Here is a 25,072-nt window from a genome sequence, read left to right as displayed (position 1 = left end):
TCAGCTGTACAATCGACCCATTCGGAGACGGCAGATATCCCTTGTCACTCAGCAAGGTGTGCAGGGACCTGCCTATGGACAGAACTCTAAGGTTTTTCTATGCCTTGTGCTGGACAAAGAAAGCAAAGACCACATGGCAAGAGACTATAAAAGGCTGATGCCTCATCTCCATCTTGTCTTCAATCCTGCTTCATACCCCTGGAGGGACTTTGCTACAAACTGAAGCTCTGTACAAAGGACTGAATGGCCTAGCCCAACTGTGGATGGACTCCAGAGACTTGAATTGAACCTGCAGTTTATTCCATCACTGCTACAAGCCTGAATCAAGAACTTTGCCATTACTGTATGTGAATGGTTAAAATCCATGTGCATTTTATATAACAACCTCGTCTATGGATTGTGCCAGCTGTTTTCCAGACCCAAAGTCCAGAGTATGGTCAAGGGACCAGAGGCCTAGCAAATAGTGATCAGCTAAGAGAAAGCTGGGTAAACAGAAAGCCTTGCTTGCTAAGATAGGCCTGGTCAGAAAATTGCCAGGTGTTGGAGCTAAGAACTAAAGAATTGTGTCTTATTCAGAGTTGCAGATTGAACAAAGAATCCCTGTTCCTATTGTGTTAGTCTCTTCTGTAGGGAGACGTTCTTCCCACTGATCCAGCCTTAAGTTTAGGAAAAGTTGGCATGTTAGTATAAGATATGGCATCCTTCCACCTCCCTTCCAAGGGACCAATGCCTGCCTTAAGACACACAGAAAACAATCTTTATTGCCATATACTTTCACTGTTTCTTTGCTTTAACCCCTAGGAATGTACCTGTTGGACAATCAAAGGAGTTGCTCCATTCCTATGAACCCCAAATCTGTGGAGGTTTGAGCTACTCCCTGTGGATCACCCCACTCAAGGAACATTCGTTCTAGGAAGCAAGCTGGATAGACCAGAAAACATCAGCCGCTGCTCCCAATGCTACACTCAGTTTTTCAGAAATTAGTCGACTTTATGGCCACAAAAGACCATTAGAGCATCTAATCTGACCCCCTACATAGCACAGGTCTCCTGTATGACACAATAGCTGGTGAGGAAGGGGGGGGGTGGAGGAGGTGAGTGGGTGGGCAGTGGTGGGGGGGCAGGTGAGCCAGCGGCGGGGTAGAGGGCCTGAGGAGACGAGCGGGCAGGCAGTGGCTGGGGAGCAGGTGAGCTGGCGGCTGGCCCCAGCTTACCTCCGCTCCGCCTCCCCCCTGAATGCCCCGTCCCACTTTCCCCCCTCCCCCCTGCTTCCCGCAAATCAGCTGTTTGCGCAGGAAGCCTTGGCGGGAAGAGAAGCGGTTTGGTGGCTTCATGCTCAGGTCCAGCAAGGTAGAGACAGAGACAAGGTGATCTGGGGTAGGCGGGCCGCCCGCACCGCAGCAGGTAACCCGGGGGGCGCACAGGGGAACCGCTCCCCACACCAGCTCACCCACCTCCCCTCTGCCTCCCTGGGCCTGAGCCACCATTTGCTTCTCGGCCCTCCCAGGCTTCCCACACGAACCATCAGGGTCAGGGGTTCCAGGGGCGGTCAGGGGACAGGGAGAAGGGGTGGTTGGATGGGGCAAGGGTCCCAGGGGAGCCATCAGGAATGAGAGAAGGGTTGGATGGGGTGACGGGGGGCAGTCAGGGGACAGGGAAGGGTGGATGGGGTAGGGGTCCTGGGGGGGGTGTCAAGGAATGCGGGGGGTTGGATGGGGCAGAAGTCCCAGGGGGCGGGGGTGGGCCATGACCCCGGTGTGGGGTGAAGAGGGAACCGGTTATTAAGATTTTGGCAGCTCATCACTGCCTGGGGGGGGTGGGAGGCTGAGGAGGAGAGCGGAAGGGCAGTGGCAGGGGGTGAATATGCGAGCCGGGGATGAGGGAGCTGAGGTGAGCGGGGGAGCAGGTGAGCCGGGGGAGTGGGGATCTGAGGAGGCGAGCAGGAGGGCATTGGTGGGGGGTTAGGTGAGCTGGCGGTGGGGGAGGAGAGCTGAGGCGGTGGGCGGGCAGGCAGGTGAGCTGTGGGGGCTGAGGAGGCGAGCAGGCAGGCAGTGGGGTCAGGTGAGCTGCGGGGTGGGGGCTGAGGCGGCGGGCGGGCAGGCAGGTGAGCTGTGGGGGCTGAGGAGGCGAGCAGGCAGGCAGTGGGGGTCAGGTGAGCTGCAGGGGTGGGGGCTGAGGCGGCGGGCGGGCAGGCAGGTGAGCTGTGGGGCTGAGGAGGCGAGCAGGAAGGCAGTGGTGGCGGGGGTGAGCCGGTGGCAGTGGAGGGGGGCTGAGGAGGTGAGTGGGGGGTGGGGGGGGCTGAGAAGGCGAGTGGTGAGTCAGTGGCTGACCTTCTACACCTTCCTCAGTCCCACCTCATCCATTCAACAGGGCAACTGATTACAGTGTGGGGGAAGATCTTATTCTACTTCTAGCAAAAGGACATTTTTCTTTTACCTTAATTACACTACCTTAGGGGCCTGCTATAACATATTACCAAGGTGCAATACCACTGTTTTGGCAGGGCAGTGCTGGGGAAGGAGGGTTTGTTTCCATGGGGCGGGGGTTGTTTTGGGAGGGCTGCGTGGCATTTGGGGGGTATTTCAGCAGCACGGGGGGGGTTAGTGAGACCGGGGGGGTTTCAACCCTCAGCTGTTTTCTTTGGAGCAATATTGCCCTCGCCGCTTTATGAGTTGTGCAGGCCTGGACTAAACCAGAGACTCTGGACTCAGCATTCAAGTATCCTGCAATCTGAACTTCGAATCTGATACATTCCCTCATTGGCTACCATCGTTTGCCCAGCACGGAAGTGCTTCTTGTCCAACAAGACAGCCAGATTGGGGCCCATAGGCATGGAATGACTCTGAAGGAATCAGCTGTTTCTCTCTGCGCTTCATGAAACTTTGGATCCAAATGGTAAAAGACAGTTGTTCCCAATGTAATCATGGCGTCCTTTAGGAGTGTGACCAATGCCACTTAACTAGGGAGCAGGGTTCTAAAAATAGTTTACCTAGGCCACAGGTCACCATAGCTTCCATCTCTGGGGTGAAAATCAACCACCACTACCTGCAATTTCTACCTGAGTCCTTGTCAAATCTTTTACCTTACTTGGAGTAATTTTACACGTCTCTGGCGTAGAATTCTTCACCAACCACACAACAGATCAGTAGCGATAGTGAGGCACAACTCCCCCAAATATGCCCTTTCATTTCTTTAATCTGGTGGCACAGATTTAAATTAGGGACTAAATTCAGGTGCGGTTTAGAATCCCTGTAAGACACCAAATGTCAGGTATCTATGGAAAATAGGTCTCTTTCTGCAGCTATGTCACATTCAACAGGGATTTCATTTTCTACATATTTGCAGCATCTCCCAGCTCCATTTGAGCTGAACAGAAACATCACTTCCATTTTCCCATCTCTACCTAGATAGGAATTGTATTTCCCAAATAAAAGGCAACATGCACCTGATTAGGAAGGAGATCTCTTCAGGAGCAACCTCCTGCAGGGCCTGGCCACAACTGCTTTGGAAGCCCAATGCAGGGCTATCGTGCTTAGTTAAAAGTCATTTACTAGGGAATCCTCTTCCCAGACCGTTAGAAAAAATACTGACCTAACGAATTGAACAACAGAGGGATTGGGATGGTGATGGGGAATAACGGAATCCCTCTGACTTACCCTATCTTCTTCTGTTGTTACAGAGGGTGAAATGACATTTTCCCCTATCCCTGCCCTGTTGCTGCTCTTCGTTATAGTTCAATATATTTTAAGTGAGGAAAATGGTAGGAAAAATATCTGCTCCCCAGCACAACCTGAAGCAACATCAGAGCAACTGGGAATGAAACAATTTGTTTCCAAAGGGGGAACTCGATGACTAACAATTGCTGTGAAATGGGGGAACAGTATAACCGTGATGCTCAGGGTTTGTTTAGACTAGGAAAAGTGATGGAGTTTAGGTCAGGTCCAGGGGAAAGCTAATGCCAACCACTGCCCTTGGGCTGCATCCACTCTACAACTATAACTGTCTTTTACACCAAGATCACTAACTTGAGCAGCCAACGCCATGTGCAGCCCTAGTGGATGGAAGGCACAGGTAGCTTTTGCCTCAGTGTTGCTTCTTGGGAATCAAACCTCTCCCCCACCTGGAGCTGATGAACATTCCTGGCTGGAGGGGGGCACGCTCCTATGAGTCAAAAGGAAAGGAGTTGATAGAAAAGATCACAGGACTGACCCCAAAGAAGGGTGAGCTGCAAAAGGCAGAAAGAGGCAACTCATCTGGGGGAGCTGAGAGACCACGGTGAAGATGGTGCAAAGATCACTATATTGGAATTAGCAAATGTGATTTTTTTAAAAAACAAATCTTTGGCCAGCCCTAATCAAGGCATTTCTTACAGTTCTCTCCCATTTGGATTTTCTGATGTCTAATAGGGAATGACCTCTGATTGAAGCTTTTCCCAAATGCAGAGCACGTGTAGGGTCTCTCTCCACTGTGGATTCTGCGATGTCTGACAAGGTCTGAGCGGTCAATGAAGGTTTTCCCACACTCAGAGCATGTGTAGGGTCTCTCTCCTGTGTGGATTCTCTGATGTCTGCTCAGGTTAGAGCTCTGACTGAAGCTTTTCCCGCACTCGGAGCATGTGTAGAGCGTCTCTCCTGTGTGGATTCTCTGATGTGTGATAAGGTGCGAGTTCTGATTGAAGCTTTTCCCGCACTCGGCACATGTGTAGGGCATTTCTCCTGTGTGGATTCTCAAATGTGTGATAAGGCTTGAGCCCCGACTGAAGTGTTTCCCGCACTCAGAGCATGTGTAGGGCGTCTCTCCTGTGTGGATTCTCTGATGTCTGATAAGATGTGAGCGCCAACTGAAATGTTTCCCGCACTCAGAGCATCCATAAGGTTTCTCACCTGTGTGGATTATCTGATGTGAGGTAAGGTGTGAGCTCCGACTGAAGCTTTTCCCACACTCAGAGCACATGTAGGGTCTCTCTCCTCTGTGGATTCCCTGATGTGTGAAAAGGTCTGAACTCCCATTGAAGCTTTTCCCACACTCATGGCATGTGTAGCGTGTCTCTTCCAAGTTGATTCTCTCATGTGTAATAAGGTCTGAGAGCCTACTTAAATTTTCCTCTGGCCTCTGCTGAGTCTCACAGGCTTTTGCTTTTTCTGGCAGTGCACAACTCCCAGAAACATTTCCTTTGGGTCTTCCTGATAACGTCCCATATGGTTCTACTTGCTCAGCATCTTCCTGCTGGGGATTCTCCTCCTCTTTCTCACTCACTTTCTCAACACCTGATGGGAGACAGAGAGAATCCAGACATAAGTCACTCCCTGTGCCTGAGAAAAAGGAAATGTCAGAGACAGGAATGGAATAAGGGAGAGCCTAGTAGTCTTGCATTAAATGACCAAACTTTTCTGTATGACCCTTCCCAGTCAGTGAAACCTGCAGTGAAAAACTTTCCCTTGACTTTACTGAATTTGGATTTCCTGTCTTGTTGAATGGGTCCCTGGGAGCTGTCAGGCAAATATCCATGGAAAAAGGGAGTAGATGTGAGCTTTGTTGGTTGGGAGATTTGACTGTGTTTTGTCTCCTTGTGAGATGGGCAAATTGGAGGAGCTCTTGCAGCATTTCTGATGATTGAGTTAAAAACTGCTACCACCTTTTGTTTTCAAAATAGCTCAGCCCTCAGTGTGTTCAGCCTTTCTGAAAACCTGGCCAACATTTTTGTTGTCCAAATGGCAGCTGAGTTCGTCTGAAATTCTGGCTCTAGGGGTGAGTGTGAGACCTTCTGAAAACTCTGGGCTCTGTGTCTGGAAGCTCTAAGAAACTTCAGAACTTTTATCTTGTGTGAGAGCCTGATGAGAAAACCTTCCTTCTGTAGAACTCAGCAGAGATTTTCTCACTGACTTACAATCACAATGTTTTATCTTGATCTCAGGTTTAGATACCAACAAAATGCATTTATTGTATTTTTACAAGCAATTTGAAACAAACATCCCTAGTTGGGCAGAGAGATAGAAGTAGGTCTGCCACTAAATCACATTCCCTTTCATCAGTAGCTACCTGAGCAAGGTAGTAACCAGTGGGCAACAGGTGAAAGGCCCATTGTCCATGCTTAGAACACTTCAGCAGCTAGACCTCAGGAATGGAAGAGGCTAATGATCAGTTTCTCCAGGATAGTTACTTCCAAAGAGTGGGATGAAAATTTTTGGCTGAATATTTTATTTGCTGAAATATTTTGGTTAACCCAAAATGATTTTTTGGTTTTGTTTCAGCAAGAAAATTGGGGGAAAAAATTCATCTTGGGTCAACCTGAATGTCTATTATTGTTATTATAATGTTGGATAGGCTAGCTAGCAAGGGGGGGGGGGAATAATTTGCACGTCTATTTGTGTAAAAGGGCATGCAACCTGGACTTCCAGGTGCACACGGGAAACATGCCCATATTGTTACTAGTCAGTGGGAAGCTTTGATTTTTATATGGTCTCCAAAGCCCTTCCCAACATCATGTAGAAGATGGGGGAACCAGGAAAAAACATGGATTTGTTTAAATTGGAAGTGAAAAAATAATTGAAGGTTTTCTGATGTGAAGTCACTTTTCCCTGACTGGGAATTGAACCTAGGCCATTGCTGTGAAAATGCCAAATCCAAACCACTAGACCACCAAGGAGTGATGATGTTGTTCTTCTTCTCACTTATGCTACACTTCCTTAGGCTACTTTCTGTCCAATTTCTGAAGCTGCTCCATTGTCCACTCCCTGAGGGGCTAAGAGCAGAGAGTGCAGGAACCCCTATACTCAGGGTCACAACCTGAGCCCAATCCAAGCCACTGAAACAAACTCAAATGATGCTTCAGCTTCCTCCAGCAGGATCACAGAGCAATACAAAGAAAACCCATGAGGAACAATTGTCTTCTGCCTTCATTTAACCCATCGCAACCCTCTCAGCAGCCGACTCTTGCAGGAAGGACACTGAGCTGATAGGAGCTCTGGCACAAAGACCAAGGGAGGGGTGTTGCTCCCCCTGGGTGTCAGCTGATCACATTCTGACTCGGGACTCTGAGCTTTGCCATCTTGTGAGTTCTGTGTCCTCAACCAGCAGCCAAAGTGCTGAACTCCCCGGACCCTTCTGCTGGGAGCATGGTGATTGCACAACAGCTGCAAGCCCTTTTTCCTTCTCCTTGTCCGCCTCCACTTCCCTGGCCCTTCCCCACAAATGGTTCTATCAGGCGCTGGAGGGATCTAAGGACCTCACCCACCTCTTAAAGCGCAAACTGATTCCCTTCTCTGACATTCCTGGGCCTGGGTTTCTTTTGAGTTTTTCCCAAGGGGGGCCTGATTCCCTGTGAAAATGTGTGTGTGGCACCAGCTTGTCTGCCCCCTCTCTGGGAGCTGAGAAGCTTTTTCAGACTCTCTCCCACTAGATGAGTCTAACAGCACCTCTCCATTGTGGGAGAATCCTAAATTCCACCCTCCCACCCTGGTTACTCTGACCAGCTGATGGCGGCAGCATGCTAAATCAACCCCAGCTCTCTGGTCTAGAAAGCAGCATCTAACCAGCCTTGTGACAGCTCCGGTTTGCTCGCTGGAGACATAATCAGGAAAAAAGGCGAATGTCAGAAAGGGAACCTCAGCTCGCAAATAAATACCCTCAGGGCTCCTTCTACATAGAGACTGGGCAGCTGGTCGTGCATTAAAGCCCCACATTGGGTGGTAGTGACAGCCACTCTTCCACTTATATTCACAGCCCAAAATGAAATAAACTCTCTGTCCTCTCTACCACCTTAGGCAGGTAATGTGTCTTCCTCTCTCTAAGCTTCTGTAAAACATGAAGAGAGTACAAACTGACGTTTGCATCCTCTGTTGAGACAGGTTTTTCTCCTCTTCCATTCTACCCCAGGCAACAGAGGGGGGGATAATAAACATTTAATGGATAATTCCAGAGAGAAAAGTTTGGTCATTATAAATAGGATGATCCATTGAATCATATAGAAAGGTGGGGCAGGGAGGGACCCCGAGAGTCAGGACCAAGTATCCCTAGGCCATCCCTGACAGGTGTTTGTATAACCCCTTCTTAAAATCCTCCAATGATGGAGATTCTGAAAATTTCCATTGAGGCCTCTGCCATGCAATCAACGACGCTTGGATCATGGTTAAAGGCCAGGCTGTGATTCAGAAAATTTGGATTCAGTTCCCAGTTTGGTCCCATTATTTTCTGTGCAAACATGGACAAATTACAGCACATCTTCGGGCCTCAGTTTCCCTATCTGTAAAATGGGAACCGCCCTCCCACACTTTTGTCTCTTTCACCTGTGAGCTGTTGGCAGCAAGGACTCTCTCTCTCACTCTGAGTTGTATATCACCTGGCAGAATCAGGGTCCCATCTCTCGGTCAGGGTCTCTGCAGTGCTTGGCCCAACTAGGGCACCCACTCTTGGATGGGGTATCTGCAGTGCCCAACACAATGGGGCCCCAATCTAGGAGCCTAATGAGGATACAAAAATCTCCCTTTTCATTTGTTTATTTTAAAAAGTCCATTTTTAGCCTTCAAGTTCAGCCAGAAAACAGGGCCCAAGAGTCTCAGAAAAACCAAGAAAGTAATAACACTACCCCCCCCAAAGGGAGCATTTTTAAACATCTCATGATTTTTGAGCTGCCCTCTGGATTTTTGAGTCCAGACTCCTAGTTACTCTTCTCAATCTAACCTTGGCTGAACTCTGGAACTGTAACCAGTGACACTGAACTAGTAAGTGGAGTTGTACAAACAATTTTCCTTGGGCCGTTGGTCATCATAGCTTCCTTTACTGGGGTGGAAACCAAGAACTGAGTGTGTGCCCTTTCCACTCCAGTTCTTTCCGAATCCTTGGCCTTGGTTAGGGTAAATTTACACTTCTCTGAAGTAGAATCCTTTACAAAACCACTCCAAATCTCAGCAGTGTTAGTAAGCACTGGCTTCCCGAAACATGCTCAGCTTTTCTTTAATTTGGTGGCACAGTTCCAGGCAAGGGACTGGATACAGGGCTGGATCATAATCTTTGTTTGTTACCAGAGCTGGAGATTCTATTCAAAAATAGCTATTTTTCTGCAGCTATTAGATTTCCAACAGTGATTTTATACACATTTTCAACACCTACAAAGGATAAATTCAACAAAAAGCCCACTTCTATTTCCTCAACATCTGCATCAAGAAGGGCAGCATTCCCTGTAACACAGGATTAGCTAGGAGAGAGCTTTTGTTGGGCCTGGGGTACATATCATTTGGGAGCCAAATACATGGGAATTTTGCCTAGTTCAAAATCACCTAATGTGGAGTTCTATCCCCAGATCATCTGAGACAATATTGACTTCAACAACTGAACTACAATGTGATCATATGAAGTTCCTTCAGTTAGTTGGGGTTCTGCTGTTGTTAACCATTTCTGAGTGGAGAATCACTGCTGTGTCTTTGTTAGTATGTCCAGTAAATTGGACAGTTCTCTCCTGTTGACACAATTGCACTTGAATTGTCTCCTTGTCATTATGGAGGGATGGGGGAAAAGCAAAGCTGAAATCATAAATGAGGACTTTAGAAAATGGTCATTTGTCTTAAATTCTCCAATAAATCTGAGCTACATCCTATCAAACTGAACTAATATCCAACTGGGTGACCAAACGGCCTTCAGGAAAGATAGAAACCCACACCACAGAGAGACAGAATACATGACAATGGAAGTGTTAAGTGAAATTCCAGAGCAGGTTATATCTGATTATTCAGAATCAGGACAAGAGATCCTCCCATCACATTCTCCTCTGATCCATTCAAACCTGCTTCATTCAGCACTGTCTCAATAGTCAGTTATGTTATTTACAACATGTTTAATATCCTAGCATCCCCATAATGGGGGACAAAACAGATACTTTGTAAGAAGTGGCTTTACCGGTAGATGGAACCTGAGATTTAAACTCCCAATGATCACACTGTGTTTGGGATCCATTTGGATTCCCCTCCCAGGTCTTTGACACTTACATCTGCACTCATAGCAACTCTGATATAGGATTAAAGTCAAACCATCATCTCCAAGTACAGATAATGGAGAATGCTTCATCACATGACATTTTGAAAAGTGGATGGATAGAATGTGAAGGTAAACTATACATGGCTCAGACAAAAGGTAACCGTTCTGCAGTGATGGGGAAGGAGGGAATCTCTGAGTCGCCCCGTATCCTTCCGGTGTCACAGAGGCTGAAATGACACTTTTTTTCCTGCCCCTGCTCCTCTTCATTTAGATATAATTTGAAAAGTTACCAATAGAACTGCTCTTCAGCACAACCCAGAGCAATGGGAGAACAACTGGCAATGATACAATCTGAATCACTGGTGACTCTAACAATAACTTTGCAATAGGAGGAATGCTACAAATGTGATGCTCCCTTGTTTCTTATGGAAAGGGCTCACTCAAATTACTCATGAGACAATGGAGTTGATAGAAAGGACAAACTGGTCTACCTCAAAACAGGGCAAACTGTAAAAAGGCAAAAATGGGCCACTCATCTGGTCAAACTGAGGGATAATGGTGCTGCAAACAGTTCAAATAGCTTCAAAAGTTACTGTGTGGGAATCAGTAAAATTATTAAAGAAAAATAAAGTATTGATATCCCTAGAGGCTTTTATAGTGTTGATCTCCTTGGCAGATTTTCTGATGGCTAACATGAGTTGAGAGCCAAGAGAAGGTTTTCCCACACTCACTGCATTGATAGGGCCTCTCTCCTGTGTGGATTCTCTGATGGGTAAAAAGGTTTGAGCTGCGATTGAAGGTTTTCCCACACTCACTGCATTGATAGGGCCTCTCCCCTGTGTGGATTCTCTGATGTTCAGAAAGGGCTGAGCTCTTAGTGAAGCTTTTCCCACACTCACTGCATTTATAGGCCCTCTCTCTTGTGTGGATTATCTGATGCCTAATAAGGTGTGAGCTGCGATTGAAGCTTTTCCCACACTCACTGCATTCATAGAGCCTCTCCCCTGTGTGGATTCTCAGATGGCGAAAAAAGCCTGATCTGTGAGTGAAGTTTTTCCCACACTCACTGCATTCATAGGGCCTCTCCCCTGTGTGGATTCTCTGATGTTCAGAAAGGGATGAGCTCTTAGTGAAGCATTTCCCACACTCACGGCATTCAAAGGGCCTTTCTCCTGTGTGGATTCTTTGATGCTTTATAAGGACTGAGTAGTCAAATAAATTCTTCCCACCTTCAGTGCATGTATTTTTTCTCTTTCCCATGAGGATTTCCTGCTGTGTTGTGGTTTCGTTGAGGTCCGTCTGAGTTCCCCGACAGGAAATACATTTATCCACTTTCTCCCCTGGATGGTTTCCCTGCTCTCTTTCTGGTCTGTGCTGAATCTCACAGGAGTTTCCCGGCTCATGATTGCAGGACACATTCCTTTTCGATCTCTGCGATAATTCTCTGTGTTTATCCACTTGCTCAACATTTCCCTGCTGAGAATTCTGCTCATCTTTCTCACGTACCATTGCATCACCTGCTGTGGCAGAGACAGAAACCTCAGACAGGGATGGAAAGGGGAAGGCCAAACCAAAACAAGTGCTGGAGAGAGGTCAAATACAAATCAGGAACTGAACTCCCCCAAACTCTTCCCCCAAATGTAGTGGTGGGATTTTATGTTTGTATTTTATATAATTTGGAATGAAGAATAAAGAATAATTATGTAGCATGTATTAAGTGTATTGGTGTATGATCTGAGCACATCCTGCCAGCCACCCTTTTTGAATAACAGAAAGGAATGGCTAATGGGCCAATAGGTAGAGATACATCAGCCAGAATCTGTGTCTGGACTGATTTCAAGGCAGTAACAGACCTTTGAGGGTCACCAATTTGTTGCAGGTTTAGCATTTTAAAATAAGCAAAAGAATGCCATGATTGTTTTCTTTTGCGTTGCAATTTGATGTTCCTGTTCAAAATGTTCAGTGTAAATTAATTCTGGTTTGTGTGTGAATAAGGAATGTACATGTTAAGAGGTAAGTGTGAAGGTCATCGCTGAACCAGATGTACGAGGGATGAACTGAAGAAAGATGTAAGGGCGCCAGGAGGCTGCAACACACCCCTACTGAAATGTCAGAGGAGGGCAGACTGATGATTCTAAAGATGAGACAGGCAGGGCCACCCAGAGGATTCAGGGGGCCTGGGGCAAAGCAATTTCAGGGGCCCCTTCCATAAAAAAATTGCAATACTATACAACACTATATTCTCGTGGGGGCCCCTACGGGGGGCAAATTGCCCCACTTGCTCCTCCCCTCACGGGCGGCCCTGGGAAAAATGAACTTTCCACATCTCGGCACAAACCCAGTTTTGAGAAAACTTCTTTACAAGGTATCACTGGTTCTCAGCATCAGCTAGTGCTAAAAGGCACTAAAGCTCATTAAAAGGGTTGGACAAATATTTTCCATCAAAACTTTTTTTGGATCGAAAACTAGGGGTTTTTAAAAAGCAGAAAAAAATCACAGACAATGTCTGCTTTCCTTCAAACTTTGTTGTGGTTTTTTAAATTGAAAAGCTGAAATTAGTCCGCCAAAACCTGAACATGGTTTGGGGTTTCAGAAGTGTGTGGCCAAATATTTGCTGCTTGCTGTGTTTGATTGCTTAAAGAAACAATAAAAAAATTCTGCTAAAAAAAAAAATCCAAAACTTTTGAACCACCTCAGCTTGCGACCAAATGCCTGAGCCCATCCAGGCAGAGATTTTTCCAGGTTTCTGATACTCTGCTGGCTTCCTTGACTAACATCTGTCTGCATAACTTTGGGTTCACTTACCTTAGAACATAAGAACAGCCATACTGGGTCAAACCAAAGGTCCATCCAGCCCAGTATCCTGTCTACCGACAATGGCCAATGCCAAGTGCCCCAGAGGGAGTGAACCTAACAGGTAATGATCAAGTGATCTCTCTCCTGCCATCCATCTCCACCCTCTGACAAACAGAGGCTAGGGACACCATTCCTTACCCATCCTAGCTAATAGTCATTAATGGACTTAACCTCCATGTATTTATCTGTTTCCTAGAGACTGGCTCCACGGGGTCCCTCACAAACTGGAGACGGTTACTGTGGGTTTGTCTTTACTATAGCTTATGTACATACTCCACGAACTGAGCATTTGAGCTTGTCCAGAATCTGGGATGAGCCTATGTTGTGAAAACTGAAATGCTCAAAATAGCACATGCATGTGAATGGACACAGGGTGCTAAAATGAAATTAACCCAGAGCTTCTCAAACTGGGGGTTGGGACCCCTCAGGTGGTCATGAGGTTATTACTGGGGGTTGCAAGCTGTCAGCCTCCACCTCAAACCCCGCTTTGCCTCCAGCATTTATAATAGTGTTAAATATATAAAAAAGTGTTTTTCATTTGTAAGTGGGGCGGGGGTCACACTCAGAGGTTTGCTGTGTGAAAGGGTCACCAGGACAAAAGTTTGAGAACCACTGAATTAACCCCTCTGAAGCCTCAGGGAATGCAGGGGAGGGGGGTCTCCCTTCGTAGGGTTGGGAAGGATATTGCTCTTCTCATGTGATCCCTCCCCCAGTGGCTAATTTTAAATGAAGCTCCCCTCCCCTGACACGAATCACCCTATGGCACTGAAATTAAATACAGACTATAACTTGGCATTTGAGAAGTGAAAGGGATGGGAGCCCTAATGGAAAAGCGAACAGCTTGGCTCTTCTGCAAGCCTCAAACTGCTGAATGAGCTTTAGGGTAGGGAAGGCTGTGCCTCCCAAACAGCCTGGCCCTGCTCCCTATCCGACAACTGATTACAACATGACGGTGCAAAACTCATTGGTCCCAATGAAGGAAAATCAGTATATAACCAGGGTGCCTTGCCATGAAACTTTGGGTTCATCCTGCCAAGACTTCCCCAGAGGATCGTGTTGCAACTGACAGAACCCGGCTCCTCCTACCCATGATCAAACTAGCTGGCCACTAGGTTGATCTGGACTTTGGACTGGTAACTATAACATCGACTGGCGGGACAGTGTGTGTGTGTGGTGTGTGATTGAATGCATATGATAATTGTTGTATCTTCAATAAATGCGGCGTATTGCCTTTTCCCCTGAAAAAGATCCTGTGTGCTTCTTATAAGCTACCCCCAAGGTAGCTAGCTAGCGCATCTTGGAGGGACTGTTCAAATTAAGTGGTTCATCAAGACACACTTGGTTGACAGTGGATCATGGGAGAAGCCCATCTACACTGAGTGGACTGTCATGTAAATGTGCTGTCTGGAATCTAGGTAATGGCTTCCTGCAATGACTGAGGGAAAATGGGCATGAACATGTGACTTGCCCATGTGACTCCAAACTTCATCCTGTTGCTCTAATTTTCCACAGTAAGAACCATGGGATGCCTTTCACACGGCAAAAGCTATAAAAGGCCATGGAAACACCTCCATTTTGTCTTCAATCCTGCTTCTTACCTCCAGAGGAACTTTGCTACAGACAAGCTCTGAGTAAAGGACTGAATGACCCATCCAAGGTGTGGATGGACTCCAGAGACTTGATTTGAACCTGCAGTTTATTCCATCACTGCTACAAGCCTGAACCAAGAACTTTGCCATTATGGATGTAATTGATTCCCTTAGCCAATTTTAACTCCCCCCTTTCTTTCTCTTTATGAATAAACCTTTAGATATTAGATACTAAAGGACTGGAAACAGCATCATTTTTGGGTAAGATTTAAGTTGTATATTCACCTGGGAGTGGCTGGCCCTTTGGGATCAGAAGAAACTATTATTTAATGACACTGGTTGTAAAGAACCACTCAGCTCTGAATCCAGTATTTTTGGTGGTGATATAAGAACTGGAATGCCTGAGAAAACTGCCTTTATGTTTCTTGTTAGCCAGTGTGGTGAAACAGGAGTTTACTTTTGTGGCTGGTTTGGTCTATCTTATAAAAGGACAGGAGTACTTGTGGTACCTAAGAGACTAACACACTTATTTGAGCATAAGCTTTTGTGGGCTACAGCCCACTTTATCAGATGCATGCTTATGCTCAAATAAATGTGTTAGTCTCTTAGGTACCACAAGGACTCCTGTTCTTTTTGCGGATACAGACTAACATGGCTGCTACTCTGAAACTTATAAAAGAATATCCACCAGTTTGGGGTTGTGTTTGCCCTATTTCTCAGCAGTTCGTTCTGAATTTGGCATCCTCAGTTGTGACCCACTAGGGTGCCAAGGGAGAGGGCTGGGTCATGGATTTACAGGGAGTTAGGTGACCCAACCTTCATACAGTCGCCCTTGGGACCGCCCTCTTTACGGTATGTCTAAGGTGCATCAGGGAGTCGGCCGCCTTCCAGGCTGAGTCTCGTGCTAGCGCATTAAAAATGGCTGTGGAGACATTGCTTTGATGTTAGGGCTCCGCTTGGAGTTCAGACCATCCAGCCCACCCACCCCCCTCAACCCCTGGCTTTAGAACCCAAGCTACAGCCGCAACCAACAGCGCCTGCACCGGTATTTGTAGTGAGTCAGCATGGACTCTGGCTGGGAGGCAGCTTCCAGATGCAGTGCAGACAAACCCTTAATGGGCGACACGCTCGCTTTAGCTTTTTCCAAGGGTGAACCCTGGTTCCCCTTAGAACCATAGAGTTAAAAGGACCACAAAGGTCATCTAATCTAACCCCCTGCCTTTTGAAAACCTCCAGTGAATAACCTTCCACCACCTCCCTAAGCGTCTGTTCCATTGTCCTACGGTTCTTCCAGTTAGGAAGTTGTCCCTGAGATTTAATCTAAATCTGCTGTGCTGTAGTTTGAACCCACTGCCTCTTGTCCTGCCCTCTGTGACGAGAGAGAAGAACTGTTCCCCATCCTCTGTATGGCAGCCTGTAGCGGGGAAGACCAGCAGGGACCACAACCTGCCCGTTGGGCTACAGAGCCAGGAAAGCCACCTCCACCCCTCCGGAAGCTGAGGGGCCGGACAGGAAGCAGAAGTACAAAGGGAGGGGGCCCTGCAGCTCAGGTGGGCTGGAGCTGCCGCGGGAGACAGACACTTATCACCCGCTGCCGGAGCGGGACACCGAGGACCTGCTGGGGCGGCCGCCAGAGGACTGGCCAGAGCTCCCAGGGTCACCAGCCAGTCGAGGTGCCAACGAGCTGATGGGCTGCCACAGACCACCAATCCCTGGGGAAACGGAGGCCAGAGGTACCAAACCCTGGGGATTGTAGGAAGTAGCCCAGGGAAACTAGACCATCGTCTGGCTGCGTGTTGGCCTGACACTAAGTAAGGATGTTGTGGGCGGATCCCCCCGATCCAGTGGCGGATTACACTGCCACTGCTAGGGCCCGGGGCTGGGTCCCGGTGGAGTCAGGTGGGCTGGGGTCCTCCTACCTCCTGCCACCCACCTTCGGCCAGGAGGCCTGTGTTGGTCGACCGCCCGCCGAGCTAGGACGCTAGACTGGTGCTTGGCCCTGCCTGAGCCCTAGACTGTTTGGTGCTCGCCCTGGGCAAAGCCCCTCATTGTTTGCTGCCCCACCCTGCCTGAGGGCCTGGGCTTGAAGACCGTGAGGCTCTGCCCTGGGACAGACCAGGAGGGACGGCCACACACGCTCACACGGCCTGTCGAGTATTTGAAAACCACTGTCATATCCCCCCCCATTAACTCATTTCCAAACTAAACACACCCAGTTCCATCAGCCTTTGCTCACTGGCTTGTGTTCCACCCCTTTGAGCATCTTTGTCACTTGCCTCTCGACTCTTTCCAGTTTCTCTACATCCTGTCTAGTCACTGGTGACCAAAACTGGACCCAGGACTCCCCTGGCCTGAGGCCTGACCAGTGCTGAGTAGAGCAGTACTGTCACCACCTGTGATTTGCATGCTATGCTTCTCTTAATGCATTTGCTTCTTTTTGCATTACCATCACGCTGTTGACTTTGTGTTGAGGTTGTGATCCACCACAACTCCCAGATCCTTCTCAGCGGTGCTGCTGCCATTCCAGTTATCCCCCAGTCAGCATTTGTGCATTGGGTTTTTCTTCCCGAAGTGTAGCACCTTACACTTGTCTTTGTTCAATTTCATTGGCGTCTAAAGCCCAGTTTGCCAATTTATCACGATTCCTTTGAAATTTTGCTCTAGCCTCCCAAGTGTGGACAACCCCGCTTTGTGTCGTCTTCAAATTTGATCAGTATGCTCTCTATTCCTACATCCAGGTCATTAATGAAGAAGTTAAATAGCAGCAGACCCAAAACAAATCTCTGTGAAACCCCATTTGAGAAATCCCTCCAATCTGACATCATTCCAATAATAGTTATTCTTTGCTTGCGGTTGTGTAACCAATTATATATCCACTTAATGGGAGTTCCATTGAGCCTGCATTTCTCCAGCTTACTCATGGGACTGTGTCAAAAGCCTTTTTGAAGTCCAGGTTTTTTAGCCACCAAACTAGTTACCCTATCCAAGAAGGATATCAGGCTGGGTTGTCATGCTATGTTCTTAGTAAATCCATGCTGGCTGCTATCGGTTACCTCTTCATCCTCCAGGTATTCGCAAATTGAATGTTTTATACATTGCTCTAGTAGCTTCCCTGGTATTGAGGTCAGGCTGATTAGTCTATAGTTCCCCAGCTCCTCCCTTTTCCCCTTTGTAAAGATGGGCACTATGTTAACCCTTCTCCAGTCTTCTGGGACCTCTCCTGTCATCTGAGTTTGCAAATATTGCCAGAGGCTCTGAGATTCCATCAGCTAATTCTGAGATGAACAGCAAGAAAGGAGATGAGGGCTGGTTTAGGGGATTAAGAGCTCTGTTATCAACATTTCAGCTGTTGAGCTTGAGTTGATGGCTGCCATCCACGAGAAGTCATCAGAGGGAGGCGGGGATTTCAGTTTGGACAGAAGGAGACAGGTCTGGAGTAGAGCGGTAGATCTGTGATTCATCAGCATATGGACAGTAGCTGAATTTGTGTTTGGGGGTGAGATTTCCCAGAGATAAAGTGCAGAGGAAGTGACCAAGCCCTGTAGAAGCCCCACAGAAAACTGGAGTGGGGGTGAGGACGATCTTCCTAAGGACACGCTGAAGAAGTGGTTACAGAGGTAGGAGGAGAACCAGGAAGCAGACAAGATGTCAAGACGACGACCATGGTCAGTGGTATTAAAGGCGGCTGACAGGTAAAGAAGAATAAGGGTGGAGCACTGGTTCTGAGCTTTGCTTGGGAGAGATCATTAGAGACTATGGCAAAAGCATTCTCAGTGGAGGGCCCCAAATATCTGCCTCCCTGAAACCTTCCCTTCCCACTGCCACCAGGATCCTTCCTGCTCCTTGGAGCAACCACTCCCCATCCCCTTCCCACTATCCTCAGTCTTTTCCACTTCCAAGGATCCCAGATCTCCTACCCAATCCCCCCTGCTCCAACAGCACCACTGCTGGGACCTCCACCCCCTTTCTCCATTCCCAGGCTCCCACTCCCCCAAACCAACCACACTCCCTGTTCCCAGGAGATTCTGTCTCTGATTCCTCACCTCCTCTTCCTTCCATGGTACCCATCCCTCCCTGATTCCCTCTAGTCTTCCACATCCCTATCTATTTCCTCCCACTACACTCAGCCTTCCCTACCTTGTGGCACCCCACAAGCACTAGCTCCCCCATCATCTTCTCCCCTCCCACGCTCCCTGCACTGGGTCAGCTGTAGCTGTAACTGGATGGTGGCGGGAGGAGTTGGAGCAGCTTGGCAGAGCTGTGACTGTGATATGAAGGGAGGTGCATGTGAACCCTGAGGGACCTAGTCTGCCCCATTTCAATGCACTCAATTGGCTGTTGCTGAGACAGGGCAGAGCAAAGGTGGCATTGTGGGGGTGGTGTGAACCGTATCTCTTCATTTCCCCTTCTAAGAACTGAGGGGACGGGAATCCTTACCCAGCGAGGTCACATTCTCATAGTTCTCCTGCATGACGTCTCTGTAGAGGGCTCTCTGAGTGGGGTCCAGCAGAGCCCACTCTTCCCTGGTGAAATACACAGCCACTTCCTCGAAGGTCACCGGCCCCTGAAAGAGCAAGAGCCCCCCACTCACAACCTGCTGCCCCTCTCACAGCCCCACTATTCATGGGGGAAAGGAGCCAATCAAATGGATGTTCTGAGAGAGAGACAGTCAGCAGGGTCCCACCCCCACCCTGCTCAGAGCAGCCAGGAGGCAAAACAGGAGGGGAGCTAGAGATCCCCTCACCCCCCCAGCAGACAGAGGGGGAAGGGTCTTCTCCTCCATCACACACCTACAAGCCAGAGGCTGATACGGGGGATGGGGCCCCCAGCAGGCTCCAGGGTCGGCTCCCCAGTAGGAATCCCAACAGGCTTCCCATTGCCAGCAGCTGGAAGGAAGGGGAGGGGTTATCTACTCTAGGCCCCACTGGTGGGTAACCTCCCACCCCCTCCTTCGAATCTCCTAGCAGCCTCTGGCCAGTAGGTTCATGTTCTTGGACTGGGAACCTGATACATTTCCCCAGCGCTGTCCAGGGTTCCCCCACTCCCAACACAACCCCATTCCACAAATAGGGTCATTTCCTCCCCCAAGACCCATGGGTCTGTTCCCGGAATCCAGGACTCGGGTTAAACAATTCCCAGCAAGTTTGTCACACGCCTTGTCCCCCTCCCTTTCTCCACCCTGGGTGTTTCCTGCCCCCATCCCCCCTCCACACTGAGCTCCCCCAAAGATCCCAGGCCCTCAGTATTTCCTGCCCCTCCCCCTCCAGCAGGAACCCACTAGCAACCCCGCAATAATCCCTACCTGGACTGGCTCCACTACAGCCAGTTCCCTTCCCTGTCCCGTGGGAGGCTGGGACAATCTGGAGCCACAGGTGGGTGTTACTCTGCCGCCTGTCAGGGTGAGAAGGGTGACAGGGAAGATTTCAGAAGTTAGTTCCTGTCACATCATGATCTTCCCCGGCCCTTTCCCTGCACAAGATGTTTCTGACTCGCATGCTGGGAAAACATTCCATCACTTTATCACAGCCCAGACCCAACCCCTTCCACCAGCACTAAACCCACTGTGCTACTTTTAAAACTGTGCACAGCAACTCCCCCAACGGTGGGGACCAGACAGAGGCAGGGACAGGACAAAGTCTGCCCAGTGCTGGCGTGGTAAATAAAATGAAGTTTGCTGGTGATATTAAGATGGAAGCCATTGTCAATAGAGACCAATAGTGGAACATTACGTGGGGCTCACTTCCATTCTATGTATTATGTTCCTCAGCCTCATGCTTCAGGGTTTCAGCCACCACTGGTAGGGGTCAGGAAGGGATTCTCCCCCCACCCCCCCAGTGTATTTTGAGAGGGTTTATTTAATCTCCTTCCTCTGAAGCTTCACGAATGGCCAGAGAAGACGACAGGATATTGGGCGGGGTGGACCAGGGCTGTGAAGTGGCACTGATCACTCAGTCTCTCTCTCTAAGGGGCTTGGCTGGCTGGTTCTTGCTCCCATGCTCAGGGTCTAACTGACACTATAGGTGAGATGGGGAAGGAATTTCCCCCCCCCCAGGTCAGGTTGTCAGTGACGGGGGGGGGGGGGGGGGAGAAGGGGTTTTTCATCTTCCTCTGCAGCGTGGGGTGTGGGGCACTCACTAGGATCACCCAGAAATATCTCACTTAACCATTTCCCTGCCACTGCAGGGGTCTGGGGCACTGGGGCACCTCGGTCCCTCCTATTCTCTGCCTGGGGCATGTAAGAGTCTAGTCTCCTGGGGGCTGCAAGGCTTTGGTCTCACTCCAGCTGTTGGGTTTAGTGGGCGGGTGCTGGGGGGTGTTGGCAGCCAGTGCTAGACAGGAGGTCAGACCAGATGATCCAGGGGTCCCTTCTGGCCCCCTGGACTTTATGACTCTATGACCAGATGTGGGCAGGTTTGGGAGCTTGTGACCTCCGCCCCCCCTCCCTCACTTATTTCTCCTTCATTTTCTGCATTCTGTTCCCCCCCCCCCCCCCCCTCTGCCTGGGAGACTTAGTGACCAACGATCCCTGGGTTCCTTTGCTCTCCTGCGATCGCTGACAGCACTCAATGCCAGTTTGAATCAAAACTTTCTGCCTCGTCCCCATTTCTACTAATCACCGCAGGGGTTTCGGTCTCGCTGGCTGGGATACAGGCAATGAAAGGGTTACTGTGCACAGCTGCAAACTCTCATTTCACAGCTGAAATAAGTAAGCAAGTACCTCTTAGTGGCAGTCAATTTTTTTCTGACCTCTGAACATTTACTTAAAAAGTAAGAATACAACATATATCCAGTGCTGAGTCTATATATAACTTGTATATTTCTAGAGGCTGGCAGAGAACACTGACCACAGTGAACAGGGGAGTGCAGGAGTGGGGGAGTGAGATTTTCTTTGCTTTAGATCATAATGAAACACTCAACATCTCACCGCCTCCTGACTGCCTTTCCTGACCCCCAGGGGTCACAAATCACCAGCTGAGAAACACCAGCCTAGATCATTCTTTTGTATCAGCATTGACTACGCATGGGGAGAGAGTGCTACATGGTGTGAATGAGCCCAGTGCAATGACATACATGGACCAACCCTGGGAACTGTTAATTCCAGTAACACCCACGTTTTGAACTCTCTGCCTTACTTCACTGTAAAAAGAAGACAAAAGTTCATAAGATCTTACAATACCCTATAGCAGCAAGTTGATGAAAAGTAGGTTAAATTCTTTCAGCCATGAAGGCCATGCACAGGTGCAAGACGACCAACGACAGAAAATTAAATTAGTCCAAACAAAAGGGGGCTAATGATGTCGTTCAGGGCCAGTGCTAAGCTCTGTGCTCGGTGAACAAGAAAACGTGGCAACAAAGTTACCTAGGCCAAAATTGGCCTTAGGGACATGGATTTAATTAGTAAACAAAATAATAAAAAATTAACTATGCCACCTACTTTTATTCCTTTTGGGACTTTTAAAAAGAGATGGGGGGGGGGGCGGGAGAGAGAGAAAATCATCTCCCACCTCACCCCTGACATGGCAACACTGCTACTAAACTGATATATTTCCTTTCTGAGATGCTTTGTTTTCATTATATTTTAATTTGTGTTCCCTCCTCTTTCTCCTCATGATGCACGTTCATGAATTTGCACTTCATTTTGACCATAGTTCTATCCTGTTTCTCAGAAAGGCTCTAAGGGCTTGTCAGTTAAAATATGTTCCAAAGAGACCCATTGCTCCCATGATTAGTGACTTTCTTAAAGTCTCTCAGTGCTTGTACGTTAAACTAGTTTTCTAAAAAGACCCCTCTTTTTAAGAGCAGGATTAGTAATGAAACTTACCCTCTTTCCCACAAGCCACTGCCTCTGTGCCTTTATTGTATGGTGCAACACCTTCAAATAATTCTGCTGAGGATGTTTCCCAGAAATTAATCATCATCTGGATGGCTAGGAATGTATGGGGAGAAAAAAAAATTAAGAATCTATATTAAATAAATAAAAACATTCCAAGAAATATAAACTAATTTAAGGCATAATGTAAGCATAAAAAAAAAGTTTAGCGCAAAAAGTTAATTAAAAGAACCAAACAAACGTTGCATTCTTAAAGAAGTGCAGGTTATGCAAAAATATATATATATATATTGAATTGCTGTTTTAACCAAATTAGATGCTAATAGCTGTTTTATTTATTTAAAGTGTAAAAATCAGCTACAACCTGTGTCACAAGAGGTAAATAGTGCACTAAAATAATAAGTTAAAAATGTGACCATTACCAATTTAGAGTCACAACAAAAAAAGTCTATATTTTTTTTAAAAACTAATTATACTCAGCCTTTGTATTTTTTTAAAAAAAAGTATCAAGCAGCCACTCAAACACAGGAAAAGTTGTCAAAGACCTTAGTGGTCTTTTAAAAAAAAGCTTTAAAATCAGACTACGCAAACTTAATTAAAAACACTATTAATATTACTGCAATTAAAAGGGCAAAAAAATTCTTAAATTTAATGTAGTCAGTAAAAAATGCAATAATTAAAGAAAGTAAAGGCAAAAAAATTAATGAGTACTAAAAAACCTGCAAAACGCTTTAAAAGCTTACGTGACATTGATGAGCTAAAATATTTAAGAGACAAGTCAGTTGAAAATATAGTGGTGCAAGAACAAAGTAACATCGCTTCCCATTGTTACACAGCTTCTAGGTGCTGGAGGCTGCGATCCCCTGTCGTTAACATGGTTATTGGTCTGAAATCTCCCCATGGCCAGTCAGAGACAGACACGTACCTGTGTCGCTCCCCAGCCCCCGTCGCAGCGTCTCTAGGGGAAGGAGAAGATGGGAGAGGTGAGAATTCAGGCCCTCGCATTCATGGAGAAATCCCCATTGCTTATTAATGGAACTGCTGTTAACTACGAGATGGTGACAGAAATCAGAGGCCGATAACGCAGCCGCTGCAAGACAGAGCCAGCCCCACAGGGCTGCTCCATGGGGAAGGGCGACTCGCTGAGCTGGGCTGTGAGATGGAGCCGAGGATCAGTGACATCACTAGAGTCCCCGACTCCCCCGCAGGGTGAGGGTCGCTCTAACCAGAGGAGACGCCACCCCCAGACTCCAATTCACCTTTGAATCCCAGCAGCACCTCCTGCAGCACGGCACTTTGCAGAGAGAAATCGCTGAGTCTCTTCTCCAGCTCCACAAACGACGGCTCTGGCTTCTGAAACGTCCCGTCCTCCCTGCTGGGGAAAGGAGGGGTGAGAAATAGGCCTGAGCCCCAGACCCTGAGCGCAGCAACCCCCAAACTCCAGGAAACCTGGATCTGAGCTTTGCAGCCTGAGATGGTCGTTGTCAGGGTGAGTCACCTCAGCCCTGTGCTCCCCAGAGAGACGGGAAGTGGGGAGACACTAGAGCAAGGAACGGAGACATTGTTCAGGAGCTTTCTCAGGGACGCTCTGGTTCTGGGGGGGGCAGAGCCACCCCCTACGCTGGGTTACTGCAGTAACAAGGGGCACCAGCACGGGGATCATGTGGAAAGGGAGGAGACACAGACCAGAGTGGGCAGGTCCTACATGCTGACAGTGGCCACAGACAGAGCCCAGGGCTCCAGCAGGGAATGAGTCTGGCCCCTTAAACACCAAAACCCCCGAACCCTTCAGCTGAAGCAGTAACCCTGGGGTGTCCAGCTCATTCGCAGAGAGGGCCACATTGCCCTGTCCGTTACGGCCAGGGCATCAGGTTAGGACTCTGTGCCCTGCTCCATTCACAGCAGAACACCCACTGCTCCCCATGGGACACCCACGTACGAGGAACAAGGGGAGAATCTGCCCTTCGCATTGGAAATAAAATTTTAGTTCTTAGTATTTTGCCAAGTCTTTGTCTGTCACACTCAGTGTCACTGAGGAGGAAAACAGCCCCTTCCCGGACACCCTGTAGGGCCCTGCTGGTTCTTCCCTGTGTTTCCTGCCTTTCCCACCCTCCTTTCTCCATTTCTCTCTCGCTTCCTTGTCGTTGTGTCTCTCCTCTGTTCTTCCCTCCCTACAGCAACCCCCTGTTCCCACCCCACAAAGGCTTCACTCCCACCCTCTCCCTGATCCACCTGCTCAGGTAATCAGCCAGGGAACGTTGAATGTTGACATCAAAGTGTTGCTATTTCAGTTGACGCCCCGATGACATTAACAGGGGACAGGAGAGTTCACGCTCTCAGAGCTACGGCTTCAGGCTGCTGGCAGCCCCAGCAAGGCAACACTGTCTCCGTTTACACTGGGGAGGTGCTGAGGGCCAGCAACTCACTTTAACAAATGTGAAAACTGAGATTCTGCACCCTCGGAATACGTGAAGCAGCCACATCAGTCCAGGAGACAGGCCTGGTCTGTCCCATCGGCCCTGGGTCTAGCAGCCCTGCTGTGACCTCATGAGCGACCAGACAGTAACCGGCTCTTCTCCTACCTGAGTCAGCCACTAGGGGAGCCAGAATCACACGCTCCCAGGGCAGGGGGCAGCTTCCTATTCAGCGCAGTTATCAAACCTAACGGCCCAAGAGGGGGAGCGAAATGGAGCCCAGGACTTACCTGCCCCCAGTGCTCCCAGCACCCTAAAGAGGGGGAGAAAGAGGAGGCCGTCGGGGGAGTGTCCCTGGGCGGGGAGGCCTCCTGCTCTGCAGGGGTCACCATTGAGGCCTCGGGCAGTAGGGGA

The 25,072-nt window shown here is 48.4% G+C and overlaps 1 long non-coding RNA gene across 2 annotated transcripts; it reads right to left on the bottom strand.

The window, feature by feature from the left end:
* Window positions 1-18,947: 18,947 nt before the first annotated feature.
* Window positions 18,948-22,274, bottom strand: LOC120392719. 2 transcript variants are annotated; one of them, XR_005591765.1, is made up of 3 exons: window positions 22,236-22,274; window positions 19,716-19,804; window positions 18,948-18,977 (listed from the first exon to the last, which is right to left on the bottom strand). It is a non-coding gene; the product is annotated as an uncharacterized LOC120392719 (long non-coding RNA). The 2 variants fall into 2 exon arrangements; XR_005591764.1 differs by lacking the exon at window positions 18,948-18,977 and adding an exon at window positions 19,203-19,299.
* Window positions 22,275-25,072: the final 2,798 nt, after the last annotated feature.

This window comes from Mauremys reevesii, unplaced genomic scaffold (assembly GCF_016161935.1).
Source record: "Mauremys reevesii isolate NIE-2019 unplaced genomic scaffold, ASM1616193v1 Contig111, whole genome shotgun sequence".
Taxonomy (NCBI): Eukaryota; Metazoa; Chordata; order Testudines; family Geoemydidae; genus Mauremys; species Mauremys reevesii.
This window is presented reverse-complemented; position numbering and strand designations above follow the sequence as displayed.